Source organism: Alosa alosa, chromosome 19, assembly GCF_017589495.1.
Source record: "Alosa alosa isolate M-15738 ecotype Scorff River chromosome 19, AALO_Geno_1.1, whole genome shotgun sequence".
Classification (NCBI taxonomy): Eukaryota; Metazoa; Chordata; class Actinopteri; order Clupeiformes; family Clupeidae; genus Alosa; species Alosa alosa.
Genome location: NC_063207.1, coordinates 20467018 through 20473017, shown reverse-complemented (window position 1 = coordinate 20473017; position 6000 = coordinate 20467018).

Genomic DNA, 6000 nt, shown 5'->3' with positions numbered 1-6000 from the left:
ACCGCGGCAGGTGACTGTAGGGAGATGGAAGCACGCGAGCGACGCCCGGTGACACCTGCCGACTGGGAAAGAGCGGTCATGAGGCTGAAGGGGTTTTTGAAATGTTGAGAAAGTTAGCCCTGTGTCATTTCTCCCTATGTTGGAGGTGTTCACAGCAGCCTCTGGAGCCTAAACTGAAATGCAATATGGCATTGGAGCAAAGAGGCTAACAGTAGTAAACTCAGTGTCACTCACAGAGCACCACTGACAGATGTGTGTGCCTCAGAAGCATAGTACCCGTTTAAGGGCATAATTGGTTGTCACGGTTTGAATGCACACATGCAGGAATAACACACCGAGAAAAAGTGACCAAATGGGGAAGACCTTCTGATTTTTTTTTTCCTGCTGAAGGGGAACAAACAACAAAAGCCTGATTTCCCCCCTCTGCGTCTGTGTGGACATGTGGCAAAAACACTGATTTGGGCAAATTATAGGCCCAGAATGAGCAGCCCAAAATCTCCCCACCTCAATTCCCACTGGAATGGAGAAAGATATTGTTCTGCCCGAGTACCATAAAAAACAGCCTGGTGTGTGTGTATGCGTGTGTGTGTGTGTGTGTGTGTGTGTGTGTGTGTTGTGTGTGTGCGTGTGTGTGTGTGCATGTGTGTGCGTGTGTGGTGGGGGGAGGGGGTGCAGCTCCGTGAATTAGCCGCACAGGAAGCTCTAAAGCCCCTGTTTTATTCATGAGCATGAAGACTATCTGAGGCGAAGAAAACCCCTGCGGTCTCCGCTGCCACATCAAGGTTGCTCACGCACATCAATCACAGCGCACGGACGAGGTTGTGTCTTTGACACGGCACATTAAGAAGCAGGCAAGGATTAGCGCGCCTCCGAGTCAATTTACAGATTGATAAACAGGTCGTTGACTGTCACGCGCCCCATTGGCCCACCCACCCATCGGCTGCCTCCATGTACGCAGACACGGAGCTGTCATCTGAACGCGCTCCATCCAAACCCAATCCCCCACCCCGCCCGACTCGAAGGCCTTTTGAGGATAACATGGAGGAAGGTGAACTCTGCGCTGTGGTCGTAGGCCTGGGTGAGGAGCTGAAGGAGAACGGAATTGTGGGATAGCTGCGAGGCTTGACGGGAAGGTAGTGATGGTGGCAATGGTGGTGGTGGTGGTGGAGTTGTTGCCGGTGGGGTGGTGCTGGAGGGAATATGGGGTGGGTAGGTGTGGTGGAGGGAGAGTGGTTGGTGTGAGGGAAAGTTTGCACATCTGCTGAAATGCATTGTTGTCGATAATCCCCAGGAAATTGAAAGAGGGAGAGCGAGATGCGGGCGCCTGATGGGAGGAGTGCTGCGGTGGACACAGGCGGCTTACCGCCACCAGCTCCCGCGGCTAGCAGGCTGGTTTGATCATAGCCGCGGGGGGTCCCTGAGCAGAGGCCTGTGTGGGAATGAGGCTAAGGGGCCAGATCTCTGGAAATAGCTTCTGCATATTTGCCACAGAGGAAGTTTTAAAGTTCCACTATCTGTAGCGCGGCACGACGGTGAAGGAAAAACTACATTGGAAATGAAACCGCCATATGTTTAACTTGTCAACACAGGCGCACCAATCAGGGAGAACATGGCTGCTGTTTGATAATTGCTTCAATTTGAGACATTAATTATGCTCCTAAAATCTGTGCAATGTTACATAACAGGTGTAAACAATAACCGTGGCATCATGCTGGAACGGTAAATGACAACCCCCTTCCTAAGCCCTGCCACACACACACACACACACACACACACGCACACAGGAACACATGTATACACATAAACACACACACATACACACACACACACAAAGATGAAGATGTTCAAGCAAGCCTGACTCTTAATAAGCACAGAAACAAACACAAATGAGTCACTTTGCCAACGAGAGAGGAAATAATTGCTGTACTTCCCATTATGCTAATAAACAAGCAATAAAAACAAACAAAGTTGCACTGCTGATAAGAATTTCTCAGCAGGCGACCATTTCCCCGCATCTTCTCTGCTCTCTCTTTCCACCCTCCCCTTCAAAGCAATTAGATGTATCTCCCAATGTCAGACAACGGGCAACATAAAGAATTTATGTGGGCATCGGGGCTGCATTTGCGTTCGAGCCTCCATTTTGTTGAGGACGTTCTTCCCTAATTGCCCTCTCTGAATTTAGCATCCCGGGCTCCCCGTCATTACGATGCCATTGAAGTCCTAATGAGTGGAATTGTCATCTAAAAAGACGGCCCCCTTTTTTCCCTGCTGCGACGCCACATTAGCTCCAGACAGCTCATTTCCATTCCCCTGTCATCTCTCTGGCGGTGACGCGCAGTGCTTGAAACTGTTTATTTCCAAATTCAGACCTCCTCCGCGGCAGCCATCGGCTTCAATTACCAGTTTTCCTGAGCGGAGCCATCAGGCAGTCTGACACCGAGGTCCAACCTAATTCCCACCTTCTCCAAAGTCAAGAGCATAATGTGCAGATAAAAAAGGTGGAAAATAGCCCGCTGCTCATTAGCATGCTGCGCTTGTCTGTTCATTTGCGCCGCCACGAATGAAAGTTCTGACACTCGGCCTTCTGCAATATGAGCCCGGCGCTCTTCAGACGGCGCAGTGTCCTCGTCGCCGTGGGCGAGGTCACTGGGGAGAGGCGCGCGGCGGTGACCTCGATGGCCCCTGCTGCTGGTCGCGCGGAGGTGGCGGTGGTGGTGGCTGGGGGGGAGGGGATGAGGGAGTGTGAGGGGTGTTGATTCTGGGAACCCTCTCATTACCTGCTGAATCAACATATCACGGCCATATTTGGGACGGTGGTGCGAGCAGGCTGGAATTGTTTACGAGTGTCTTTAGCGCGGGCCAAAAGCCAGCGCCGGTGGGGCCGTGACCACACTCATTAGCCCGAGACCCTGGCGATTAGATGTTATCTGATACGTTGCTATCTGCCACGGCCGCATGACCAGGCCACTGGCCTGCATTGGCCCAGGCCCATTATCACCCTCTCTTTTCCTCCCACTCCTGCTCCCCCTCTCCTTTCTCTTCTACACTCTCTCTCTCTCTTCCTCTTGCTCTCCCTCTCTCACCATCTCTCTCTCTCTCTCCCCCCCCATTCCCTATGAATGTATCCATTAGCCCGGCGATGTGTAAATTGTTTTCACCTGCACCGCAGGCAGATGGGAGGAAATGTGGCCGCTGCATGATTTTCTATGCATGAGCTTTCTAATCAGCCTCAGAGAAACATGAATCCCCTGCTCCTCATGGAAATAAAAAACTAAGCATCAAGCCTTCCCCCTCTCTTTCTCTCTCTTCCCCTCTCTCCCTCCCCCCCCCCTCTCTTTCTCACTTCACCTCTCACTAGCACACATACACACACAAACACACACCAGTGCACACAATTTGCAATCAATATGCATGCAAAGTTATAAGGATATTGGAGCAGGGGTTGGCGATGACAGAGTTCATCATATGAGCTTGCCTTATATAACTGTGATGGCTTAATACAGATGGATGCAGGCCTTGGACAGATCCCAGCTGTCGCAGATGGAGTTTGAATAGTGACAGGTGAATTGGAGGATAATTTGACCTGGGAGACAAAGCTCCCCATAAGCACAATTTCCAGAGCTGGTGTCAGCTGAGCCTGACCCTACGTGAGGGAGAATGTAAACACATCCGTTAGACACACACACACACAGAGCGTTTAACAAAAATAAGTACTTACTGCCAACAACCTGATGTGCTGCATGACCTTTGCCCTTTTAAAGGTGAGGTCATAAAGTCAAATGGGCCATCCAGTGACAAATAATTTGACCTTCATACAGGCTGAGATGGAGGAGAAAAAATGGTCTGATAGTTGACTGGTAAATGGAGAGGTAAGAGAACATTATGAGAGTAATTATGTTTGAAAAAGGATGTTTAAAACATAGTATGGATGAGAAATACTGATATTTGTTGTACCTTCTGCCTGATTTGTTTCATGAACATCCTAATGCACATTCATAAATATGAAATAACTGATGAGTCAGCATCTTAGCGGTTGTAGTCTTTAGGACTTTAATTATTTAATGCCAGGACACATATCAACATGTTAAAGGTACACTATGCAAGATTTTCACCTTAACGAAGCCAATTTGATGGTAAAAAATGAACTTGTAATAGGTGAATCGTTCACCTAGCATAGCTATACAGTATAGACATAGTGAGTCGCTACCAAGAAAACCAGCCATGCCACTTCAAGAACGGCAGCCTGACAGATCTCATGAGAATTGTGAAACATTACCTTGTCATACCTTCTCTTTGGATATGGATTGTGCCTGTTGTTAAACCTCCACAACAAAAGCATTTTCGTTGTGGGGGGATAAGTCATGAAAAGTTTTCTATTTACAACAGCAGAGTAAAATATAAATATATCGCGACTCTAGACGGAGCTCTACAGTTGCCAAAAATACATAAACCTGCATAGTGTGCCTTTAAAGCAACACAATGTAGTTTAATTTTATTGTAAAATGATGGCTATATGTTAAACTGAAGAGTAATGGCAGTACAAAATCATTTTGATGCTACACAGGATTACAGTAAGGACAATGGTGTCCCTGGCATTGCATGAATGCCTGGTATTGCAATGTGTGCAGATTGGTGTTGCTGATCAGACCATGACCCTTTTTGTCGGTTTTAGGATAATGGTACCCCCTGCATTAAAGGTGCAGTCGGGAATTGTACACGATTTCAAGCCCATACATTTTTTTTTTCACATTCAGCAATCATTTCCTCACAACCGCTAGCTGCCCATTCCGTGAGTAAACTGTCAAAAAATGTAGTCTCTGTAGGCAGCTCAGGCTCCGAAAACTGGAAATAAACAAAGTTGGGGCAGCCTGTCCCCCAAACAAAACCAAAACCATTTTTCTCTGGGAATACTGGAAGGAGGGGTGAGCTACCACTATGGTGGGTTTCGTTTGGTCCTTGGTTAAAATATAGTGTACATTGTTTTGGACAAAATTGCCTTATAAATTTAAACATAAATATAAAGATAAACAAACGCAACTTACGCGACAAAGACAACTTATCTACACTGTGTTCTTTTAATACCTGGTAACATATCAACACCTAATGCATTTAAATAGACAGCATCCATGATCACAACAGTTTCTTCTGACTGGTATGACTTAGGTAGGTCACATTTGACAGGCCTGATGTGAGTGAACCCAGAGTCTCCATGCCTTCATGCCCCTCTGCCTTTATGCCCCAGGGCACTGGAACCACACAGTGCATTTTCTCTTGTTGACAGCTGTCACTCATTCAGAGGTTGTGTGGTGTGTGTGTGTGTGTGTGTGTGTGTGTGAGTGTGTGTGTGTGTGATTGAAAGTGTGATTGCACATGTATGTACAGTGTGTGTGTATGTGTGTGTATGTGTGTGTGTGTGTGTGTCTGCCTGCCATTTCCTACTCCTGCTCTTGTATAAACAGATTGACACAGAACGCATCTACTTGCTTTGGTGTGATGAATCACGCATTGGCCGCATGAGCACAAGAACCACCGAAACAAAAACCCACTGTGCACTTGTGGCTCTTTGTGCTGCAGATACACACTGAACACGATTGTCTGCCCAGACAGCACTCAAGACTGAACCGTGAGTGTGTTTGTGTGTGTGTGTGTGAGAGAGAGAGAGGAGAGAGAGAGAGAGAGAGAGAGAGAGAGAGAAAGAAAGAAAGAGAGAAACACAACAAAGACAACAGCATCTGAATGCCGTGATACAGCAATAAATGCTCTAAAGTGGGGGAGTACTATGGTGACATGCTGATCCGATCACTTGTAAAATGCACTTCAATGCTATTCAAATATTATTACAAAGTTGTTATCATGTTACAACACACTTTAAGTACAAGCAGTGTTATGCCCGTGTCATAATGACACATCAAATTTCTCAATCACAGAGTTTTAACAAATGCTATACCTTTATTAATAGATGTATTCAACTTTCAATAGATACATCATGTGGCAGTTTTT